Here is an 11,300-nt window from a genome sequence, read left to right on the forward strand (position 1 = left end):
TCCAGTGCTCTTGTTTTGAAGAATGTTTTCCTGTGGTGAAGGTGCCAGGGTAAACGGGTCAAAAAGTGGTGGAGAACTGGGTTAGCAAAAGGTGAAGGTGAAGATCATTAGAGGTTTTAGGGCTGGCTGTGGCTGTTCTGCTGGGTTTGTGTGGCTGTGCCCAGAGGGCGGAGTTCCTGCATATTCCTACCTCACCGGAGAACCTGCCCTCAACTCCACTGCAGTTTATTCCAGACAGATGGGACCCTCCAGAAAGAAAACCTGCCCAGCAATCTCAGCAAGCCTTCCCGCCAGCAGGGTAGGTGAAGTTAAAGAAAACCTCCACTACTTCTCCCTACGGGCAGATCCCTGTGATGCGAATTAAAATACATGACAGACTTCTGTCTACACATACTATTTTCCTCAACCCGAATAATAACCAGCTCGCCTGCACGACTGAAGTAGAGTTTAAAAAACACCGGTTACATCTGAACTGTTTGTGCCCAAAGTTAGGATTGTTCCTCTTCTCCCTCCCCCGCCCCTCTATTTAATTTTAACCAGGTAAGCTGCACATTTCTTCATTATTTTATAAATTCTGCCAGAAAATCTATGAGTTTATTTTTAACTTTATTTCTTTTTCTAGTTAAGAGGACTAAAGCCAAGGAAGTGACACATGTGCAGTGTTTTGTTTGGCTTTTTAAGACGCTGGGCAGACCTACCTGTACCTGCAAGAAAAGAAAGGGTGCCAGGGTGATGGCGATACCTTTTCGTGCAGACTTGGTGAGTGTACATTTTATTCCTCTGCACTGGTAAAACGGCTGTGCTCACTGGTATCAGCAATATTTACACGTAGATCTTGGGACGTGATTGATCTTTTCGATCTCACCATAAAGTAGAAGTATGCTTTAACGTGAACAATTTAATACGTGTGTTCCTTTTCCAGAATTAAAGCTGCTATTTAATCGAAGTCTTAGTAATAGATGCCGTTTCGGTGTATGTGCTGGAGGGGAGGTGGGGGTGGACTGTGTTTCTAAAAAGTAAAAAATAAAATAACAACATTTAACTTTGGGGTTTTACAAATAGGGATAGGTTTTTCGCGGGGGGGAGTTACGCCTTTCGGGTATAGTGAAAATATTGTTAAGTTTCCGAAACGCACAGGAAGCTACTCTTGTCAAAAATTATATGAGAACAAAGATGGAGACTTTTAAAATAATGTATATAAAACTAGCATCGCCTTTCCTCTGGATATACCAGCAGGCAAACGCTTGCCCCCAGAAATGGAGAGTGAATCACTTAACAATTTCAAGCTCCACTCTAGAGATTGAGGGGTTTTTGTTTTATTTTAATTTATAATAGATCAAGGCATTTCTGCTCGTCTTTCCCCCTCCCCCCCCCCTAAAATGCTGTGCCCCTGCGTGCCAGAGATATTGAGATTTTAATCTATTTAGGTGCTATACTTTGTAAAACGAGAGGGTGGTGACAGTATTGTCCTGCTCGATCTATGGATTTGACAAACTTGATCATATCTCCAGGGGGAAAAAAAAAACCCTGCTTCTAGACTGACTGAAGTTCTGGCTTTTATGCCTTAGAAACGGTTGGGGGGCGGGGGGGAGAACAATACACCTTGCCCGCCTCCATTAATGATTTTAATTCCCTTGTTCCGCAATTTGTAATCTCATGAAAATAATTATTTTTAATACACCAATTTAAGTTACCAAAACGCAGTGAGATAAGACACCTGCTGAAGGTAATCAGAGCAAATGGTAATGAAGTATCGAGGGGTGGATCTCCCCATTCACATTGCTGGAAATGGAAGCCCTGTACAGTTCGTTTTCCGGGGAAATTTATATACAAAGCATGACTTAGCTTTCAAGAGAGTTGACAAATTGTTGACAGTTTGGCAGAAACCTGCCTATAGATTAAATTGGTTCCGTAAGGTATAAATAAGACATTTGTTGATTTCTTTACAAATGAGTTTGGATTTAGAAATCTATAGGTTTATATATTGGTGCTTATATCGATATGCTTCTATCGGTCACTATAGCTATCTCGGTCGTTCATCCAGTGCAAAGCTGCTGTGAGGGAGACAGCAATAGGGATAGCCGCAGATGGTTAGATCGAGAGGTATATAAATATAGCTATCGCGATGGATATGCTACGCTTGCCGTCCTCAGAAAAATGTGAGCAGTGAGGAGTCTGCCGTGCCTGGGAGCTGCTCTCAAAGCAGCAAGGTGAGGGCGCTCTTGTCAAACAGGAGAGCTGGAGTTCCTTGCTTGTCACACACATACAGGTTCGATTTTCAGGTGCCAGAGAAAATGAATGTAGAGCAAAGCCATTTAAAAAAAAAAAAGTAGATTCTTAGTGTTTACACAGTGCCTGTTTCAGATCTCAGCACTTTATCTGCCAGTTGCTAAAACTTTGTTTTCCCTGTGGTAGACATTTTTAAAAGGATTTTGCCCCTTTCTCTTTCCTGTTCCTCACCAATTTGGCAATGACTCTTACAGTGATTCGGCTGATCTGCTTCTCAGGCAAAGTTTACATTTGCTTTAACGATACATACCGTTCGGTGATCGCAGCTGGGGACGGGTCGTGTTGGATTTTTCCTGTGAGCTGACAACAATATGGGAATCGTGTATTAAAGCACAAAACCCAAGCAACTGCCTTCTTGCCCCTTTTACAATGCCATTTAACAGAACACAGCATCTGAGGAAGTCACCTCAATAAAACACTGGAGAAATGTTACAGATATCAGTGTTTTAATTTAACGAAAGGATTATCAAAAACATCTTAATGGTGTATACATATAATTACCTCGCCAAGGCTATCAAATAAAATAGGAAGCATTTTTTCTATTATTAATGAGCAAAGTGGAGATATACTATTAAACGTTTTTATTAATAATAATAATAATAACAATAAATTAATTACTAATAATTCTGTGGATGAGTGCCAGGACACATTACAATACTTAAAATAGGATTCCTTCTGTTTATGCCTAGCTGTTCTTAATTCTAGCGGACAGATTTAATTAATTTAGGATATACGGTCACACATGAGGCTGAAAAAAACTTACATTTGTCGTCCTGCACTAAAAATATTAGTAAATAACTCCAATAAAGTTAACTGAAAATTGCTGCTTAATGTTAAGGCTGATATTAAGTGCATTCCTCATTCAAGCGAATCTGACTCATTCAGGTCAATAGGGGTTTGGAACTGCAAAGAAGGCAGGGACCCGACGGGCTGTTGGTTTTATTTTCTGTTGCACTGCATTCAGCAGATATCCTTTGCACGGTGACATGAGCCGGATCTGCCGAAGTCTTGTGGAACAGGAGCTGGTGGACCTCCGACGGTTTTTCTCGGGATTCTGAGCTGAGTCGGAAAAGTTGAATTCTATAGGCGAGACCCTGGCTAAATTCCCGGCTGACTTCAAAGGGGCCAGGACGTCCACCCAGAAATGATCTGATAGAGGGTATTTAAGGTTAAATGATCGATTACATTCATCATATACAATGGCAGATAAGGTTGCCTTTAACGGCCAAAAAAATCGTGTTAGGATCTGCACATAAAAAAAAGTCACATAATTTTTCAGTGGATTCGAGGAGAGCTCAAACCCTTTTTTTTAAAAAAAAATTGTAACCGCATGTAAATAGTTAAACCCTGCTGTTAAAATTCGCGTTTTCCAAATGGCTACAATATTTTCGAGAATTTAATAGGAGTAATACACACTCCGACTGCCCTTTTCAGGTAAAAAATCTCAGTGATGTTACAGCAAAGATGGCATTACCCTCCTTTTTCTCCCTAGGTGCGCGCGCGCACACACACACACTTCCAAACAGGCGTGTCAGTTCCACCAAGGAGACTCTTTAACTGAATATGTTAACTAAACAAAAGCTGAAACAATTATATGCTGACAGATTATTAGAGGAATCTGTTCAAGGGAATAAATGCAGATCTGATTAAATGTATCAGATAATAACTAATATTTGTTCATGCTATGGCTTGTAGCTGATTTTCAAATGCTATAGTGGTTAGAAAACCTAATATTGTTCTTCTGAATGCACTTCCGCTGTGTGTGCGTCTTGAAGGGAGAATCTCAGTGACATGAAATGGAAATTGTATTTTTGTTATCAGACGTTAGGCATTAATGGGAAACACACGTGAACCGTATCAAAATTGCATTGAGCTAAAGTGTCAATGATCTTTTAAAAGAAATACATTCCACTGCTTTGGGAAGATATTCTGATTGTAAATATTGGGGTACATTTTCAGCATGAAAATTCTTAAATCTGCATTAAGTAATCATGTTATTATTTCCATAGCTGCTTATTCTATTTTGGTAAAGTTGTCTACTTCTGGAAAAATCGGAAAGCCACCTTTTCTGTCAGATTATGAATATAATTTATGACAAGATGGAAGGGTAGGAGTTATTAACACTATTTTTGATGATTAAATCGGTGGAGTTAAAAAACACTAATGATTAAATATGGATACTGCAGATTGTAAGTTGGAACAGCAAAATCGATTGTCTCTTCATCAATAAGACAAATGTTGGCTTGCTTCCTATTGATTAGTGTGTTTATTTAACCAGAGGTTTAGGTATTTACTTACATATTTCGGTTTCTTTGTCTCCTGATTATTATACCAGGTTGGTTTGAAAGAAAGAGCTTATACCGGGAAACACACTTGACAGATCCATTTTTAGCAAACTTGATAGTGGATTATTGCAATCCAATAAATTTAACAAATTACTTATACATGCTTGCTTTTGGAGCAACTATGAAACTGTTCCAGATTAAAACCTCTTGTTGCATTCAGGGTTTTTGCTTTGAAATAAAGATAAATTATGTTTAGATACTTTTTTATTTAAAAAATAACCCTTTTAAATAAATGGTTTGGTGGAACTGAAGACATTACACGGGAATCATACTTTGGCTTTATTTCCCCACTCTCTCCCTTCCTTTAAGTCTAAATATGATCCTAGCAATACAGTAGCCTCAGGAGTTTTCTAACAGATAGAATTTCAGAATCTAGGGTTATATGAATATATAAATCAGACATGGGCTGATTTAAAAAAAATCTGCATTCAGATATCACAGTCGTACAATATAGTGACAAGATGCTTTAAATACCTTTGCGTCTTCATGTTTTAATATATTAAAAAGGTGTTGAGGTTATTCAGGTGAACTCTTTCAATAATTGGAGCATCATAGATTGAAATGGGTTTTTTTTTTTAAATCTACATTTTAAATGAACATTAAGATACATCCGATGAAGTGAGCTGTAGCTCAGGAAAGCTTATGCTCAAATAAGTTGGTTAGTCTCTAAGGTGCCACAAGTACTCCTTTTCTTTTTATTAAGATACAGTAGCATCTTGTTTTGCGGCTGTTTCGGGAGATACAGTGACGTTTCAGCCCTGTTTGCTATACTTTCCTATAATTCAGGAATGATAATATTACAAACGGCAATATTATTCCGCTCACAAATACCCATTCCACTCTATCGTTAAGGAAAAGCTGTAAAGAAGCAGTGTAAAAACGTAGTCACTGAGGAGGAATTATTCCTGTGGTAGTCATCAGATCATTATACTCCACAATAAGAAAGGAGCCAAAACATTTTAACCGTGAAGATAATTAACTGTTGGAACAATTTACCAAGGGTCATGGTGGATTCTCCGTCACTGGCCATTTTAAAATCAAGATTGGATTTACACACACACACACACACACACACAGCATTTCTGTGGGGGAAGGGGGGGAGTTCTATGGCCTCTGTTGTACAGAAGGTCAGACTAGATGACCATAGTGGTCCCTTCTAGCCTTGGAATCTGACTCTATTACAAGAAGGAATTATTTATTTTGCATAGGTGGTGAATTCATACCTTTCCCAAGCTGTGTTTCAATTTATCTACCCCAAAACTGTCATTAACATCTGTAGGTAATTTTCCTGTTTGTCAGAAGAGTGTTTAAGGGTAAGCATTATAATATCAATACTGTTCTAAAGGTTGGGAAATGAAACCAATGTGGGATCCTTTGTTTATGATCCTGCCTAGCTGTCAAATCGCAATCTAAAAATATTAGTGCTTTTTGACTTTGAACAACTGGTTTCTTCCAACTTGTAGATGTAAAATGGCAGCGCATCAGATGATCGCATAGATAATCTCCCCCCGCTCTCTTTCTCTGGTATAGTTGAAGGTATATTCTTGAATCTTATAGCGTTAAGTCTTTCCTGTGAATGAACTAGAAAACACTCGACAGGTCGTGAATAATCGTTTTAATGAGTGTGTAAAGCGTGCGACGGGGTGCACGGAGCTGTCGGGTTAAACAAACAACTTGTACCCTGACGAAATCTGATTGTTAAAGTGCAAAGTGGTGTCAGTCCAATTTCCATCCCAGTCCTAAAAACCACAGATCTAAGTCGCGGGAGTCCAATTTTCCCCATTAAAGAAAAATAACAATATTTTCTGAACGCAAGTGTGATCTTCTTTAATGTTAGTCCACTCCTTACTGAACAAAAAGACCATTTGCAAACCATAAAGGTATCAAGGTTCTTGATTTGGTTTTGTCTTACGGAACAAGTTAACAAGTTTATTTTTGACATCTTACTAGAGATTATCTGATCGATGTGGTAAATATTTTCCCACTTTTTTGTTTGTTCACAGATCATTCGAGGTAAACATGGGGTTAACTGGATCTTAATAACTGAGGTGGGTAACATTGTATTGAACTAAGATTATAGCTATTAACATTTGCGAGATGTTTGCATTTCAGGTAGGTTTTCTAGCAAAGGCAGGGACCGGAATTGGGTTTAATTAAGATGGAGATACTATAATATTCAACTACAGACACTTTGTGAATACTCAATATCCAAGTCATCAGCTCCCAGGAAGACAACTGTCAGTAAAATTTTGTGGAAAGAGATAGAGACTAAAAACTGAGGGGGAAATATTGCAGGTGTTTATTATTTTTAATTATTATTCTTTTATTTAACAATAAAATAATTAATAACGATTAATAATAATTACAATATAAATAACAACCTCCAGATAACTCAGAGCATCCGATATTCTCAGGAGAGACTGAAAGGTTTGCCTATGTTTGGGATGCTCAGAGTTCTACTCTGCTTTTCAAAGAGAGCCCCTTTATTTACTCAGAGAAAACCTCTCATCAAAATCAAATGGACTTTTACCTTTATTATTAATCAGCATCACCATCATCATAAGCTTATTTTTACGGCAGCTAACGCCTTCAAAGTGGGCCCACATGGGCCAGACCCTGAAAATCCTACTGAAGTCAGGATTTGGTTTGAAAATACTAAGTGCCGGTCCACTCAGAGGAATACATAAAAGCGAATCCTTGAAAGCAACCCAAATGGAAAATCAAACCCGTTTTTAAATTCCCAGGCTACACGTCTCTATTTAATAGTTTTTGAAGAATTAGGTTAATACAAATCAACTATATACATATCTTTATATCTCTATATATTTTGCATGCATATAAGTACAGATGTGGGGCCTGATCCTCTGTCCACTGATATCATGGAAATTTTGCCTGTGACATCAATGGGATCAGGATCTGGCCCTTTTATCATTTTGTATGGACATGCAGATGGCCTGATGACAGTATTTTCACATGTTGATTCCAGCCTGGTATTTCTATACTTCGAGTTAAAACTCTAGATTTATTTCAACAGGATAATTCGGTACCGAACGCAGGGATGTTGTAGGTATTAAGGAAAGTATATACATTGCCTTCTTGTCCTAAACGCAGTAAAACTTATCTTGGGTCGGTGCCATAGAAATCACTGTCAAAACGCCCATAGATTTCAGTGGCATCAGGTTCGACCCGTTTTCCAAACATTTATAACTAATGCACCGTACGATCACACAGGATTGAGGGAATGAAATCTGAAGAATATCCTATACAGTGAGCTATCCTTTGACAAACGCGGTGTTCGAATGTTATGATTCCATCGATTGTTTTAAATAATTAGTTTACTCCGGCCACCCGCATGATGCAAATTGCAAAAATCCAATCTCTGTGTAGTTCTACCATTTAAGGGTCTTCTCCTCTGTTTCCTGCGCACCCATTGGGGTCAATGGGAGCTAGGGTTCAGAGATTAATTGCTCACGAGAAAAGGAAGACACATTATTCACAGAATAACACGCCTGGCACAGACAAACATAACATTCTGCTACTTTCTGCTAGCCCTGAATTGATCCTGACAAAGAACCGAAAACAAACAATGGCTTCTTATGTTTTCGAAACATTTTCATTTTTAACAAAAAATGTTCTCAAAATGTTTACTTTGTGTAATACGCACCTACACCGTTCGTCCAGTAGTTTAGGTAATAAATAAGGTTGTCTATGTGTAACCCTTTAAAAAGCAGTGTCTGTATCATCCACCATATAGGCTCTCTATATAATCCTGTTTCAAATGTACAAACACACACGATACGAGGTTGTGTGTGTTTGTGGATCTACTTCTCAGAAGAAATGCACTATCAAAACACTAATTATATTTGAAAGGGAGCCGATTATTTGTCTGAGAAAGAATTACATCCTTGAATGTATATTCGGCACAGATCTCGTCTCCTGTCTGCAAAGAGGGTTGCAATTGTAGATCTGTCTCAAACGATGTACCCTAAAATGCAGGAAGGTGTATCACATTTCAGTTGTAGAGAAATGTGAGATAATCCATTTCTTTTACACACATCTGTAGGATGGTCGTTAAGGGAATGTTGAAATCGACATGCAGTTGCAACGGGAACGTGTTAAGAACATACATTCGTGTTCTTTACTACCAGAAACACAACGCTTTTAATATATAGACACGGGAATGATCCCAGTTAGTTATTAAACACTGTAACTCACCAGAGTTTTGGCCTACAAACCCTGTTTATTTTTTTAAAAATGCCAAATTTGACATGCAAATATTACTTTAGCTTGTAATTAAACTCTACCAACGGTGTGAATCATCAATGGTACTTTTTAGATTGTAAATTTATTTACTGGGTTTTAAATGATTAATAACCCGATTAAACAGATTTCCTCGTCTCGCTAAATTTGTGCTGCGAATAATAATGATGATGACGACTCTTTCTGAATACTAGCTGTAGAAGAGAATCTTGAAATCCATTTATGTGAGTATATTTTGTTCTGGTCTTTTTCAAGGTACTGCTCCATATTCCTGCTTTTTTAGTTCTTCCGCAACGCCAGGACTGGTAGTTACTGATGCGAGTCCTTAATCCAGATTCATAGGCTGGATTATTTTCATGTTTAGGGTGACGGGAGAAGGCGATTTGTCCCTAAAATGTACTAACTAGTGAGGCCACGGAAGACCTGCTTAGCATCTGGGCTTCAGGAGATGGGTACTTTTCCCCTTCAGAGTGGTTCCCGGATCATCTTTCTTTGGCTACCGGAAAATGCCAGTGGGTTGACGGGGCTGTGGAGAGCTCGCCATAGGCGTGAGGCAGACGGTGCAGTGTAGAGTGCGTTACTGTGTGTGGCTATTTCTTGGCTGTGTTCTCTACCACTGAATGCATCCGATGAAGTGAGCTGTAGCTCACAAAAGCCTATGCTCAAATAAATTTGTTAGTCTCTAAGGTGCCACAAGTCCTCCTTTTCTTTCTACCCCAGTAGGTATCTTTGGAGGAAGAAGGTGACATGAAGAGGCGCGTCTGACAGTCAAAGTGGGGGAACTGTCCGGGAGAAGGACACGTGATGAATTGGGAGCTGCGTGGTCACGGTGCAAAGGCAGAATAGGACAGTGTGCTGGTACCAAACGCTTCCCCCCCCTTACCTCTTGAACAATAACGCAAAAAGAATTGGGGGGAGGGGAAGAGAGATGGGGGTTGGGAGGAAGAGCTCGGAGGAGTTAGTGGCTGTCTAGAGTGTAAACACGAGCCCATCATCTCCTCGGGAGGAGGGGAGTCTGCTTTTGTCAAACCTGCTAGTGTCTGGAAGATAAAGGCAAAGAGGCCACTGGACCAGCCTGAGATTCTGCCTTGAAATCTGGACCCAAAATGATTCAAAGGACAAAAAAAGGGGTGGTGGGGGGGATAGTCTTAAAATCTCCCAAGCAGGCAGCTGTCCGGGGTTAAGACCGGTTACTTGATAATTGCCTTGATACCGCAGAGAGGAAAGGCTGCCGCAGAACGCGAGGGGGGAAACGGGTTTAAACAATATCTGATTCCTTTCGTAACTTGCTGCAAGGCTCAGTTCTGCTGCAGCCCAGGCAGCTCTGGAGGTTGTGGGGAGGCTGGCGATGTAAATGTTGTAACTTCTCGGATTGCGTGTGACTCTGAGCGGTATTGCCATGATTACAATAAACACTTTAAAATCGACTAAACTAGCTCCTTCGTCCGTCAGCAAAGGTCGCTTCGAGTCTCGAATACAATACTGTGGAATAGTCTAAGCGAAACGTGGCTCTGCAAAAACACTTCCCTTGCCAATCTCCCAGTGACTGGGCACACCCTGGCTCTCGGAGTTCTATAAACGACGCTGTCTTTCTATCAGTTACCAACAACAGGTTAAAATTCACTTCGACCCCTGTGTTCGTGGGAAGTGTGAGTGAGGGTCGGCGTGTGCTGGGGGAGGGGAGGAAGGGATCTGTTGCAATGAGTTCGTTTTGAATCTGCACCCAGACCCGTGTATCTGACCACGGACAGTCAACTCCAGTTTTGGTCTGAAAACATATTCGAGAGAGCTCAGTGGGGAGAGAGAGCGAGCGAGCCAGATCCCTTCATTTTACTGGAAGTCTGTAGTATGCGGAGATCTGTACTACAACCAGACCTGATGTGACTATGTCTACGGTTTCTTTTGCTACCTAGCCACATCTCTTATATTTAAAGGAAAGAAATAACGTTCCCTATGAATAATGACCCGGGGCGGCAGCCAGTACGGGGAAAGTGAATGGGGATGGAATTAGGGATAGAGCAATGTCCTGCCATAACTGATGGTAACACAAATTAAACAAGTATTATTGGGTCATACCATCCTATCAGTGCTGACCCCAGCAGGGAACGAGGTGCTGCTGTTCAATGGGGAATTTTGTTTAAGTGCTTATGACAATAAATGGCCCATTGCTATTAAAATAAAGGGGCGGTTGGGTTTCTAACAGTTGTATTTTTAAAATATTATCTACTAGGGCACCTGTGACAGCTAAAAAATAAAACTGAAGAAAAAAGGGATTCACATCTAAACAATAAAAATAAAATGTCTTATAGAAGAAAGCTAAGAATGGTAGCGAGATAAGTGAGAGAGCTCTGTGTCCAAGGAAAACCAGACTTAGTCCACTATACCTAATATACAGAGTTAGCCAGT

The 11,300-nt window shown here is 39.8% G+C and overlaps 1 long non-coding RNA gene across 2 annotated transcripts; it reads left to right on the top strand.

Annotated features, from left to right (window-relative positions):
- On the top strand, positions 1-11,024 carry LOC311521832. Of its 2 annotated transcripts, none has more exons than XR_014711978.1 (4): positions 1-298; positions 623-759; positions 6,638-6,682; positions 9,615-11,024. It is a non-coding gene; the product is annotated as an uncharacterized lncRNA (long non-coding RNA). The 2 variants fall into 2 exon arrangements; XR_014711979.1 differs by having other exon boundaries at positions 4-540.
- Positions 11,025-11,300: the final 276 nt, after the last annotated feature.

The sequence above is a fragment of the Lepidochelys olivacea genome (genome assembly GCF_965140295.1).
Source record: "Lepidochelys olivacea isolate rLepOli2 genome assembly, chromosome: 6".
NCBI lineage: Eukaryota > Metazoa > Chordata > Testudines > Cheloniidae > Lepidochelys > Lepidochelys olivacea.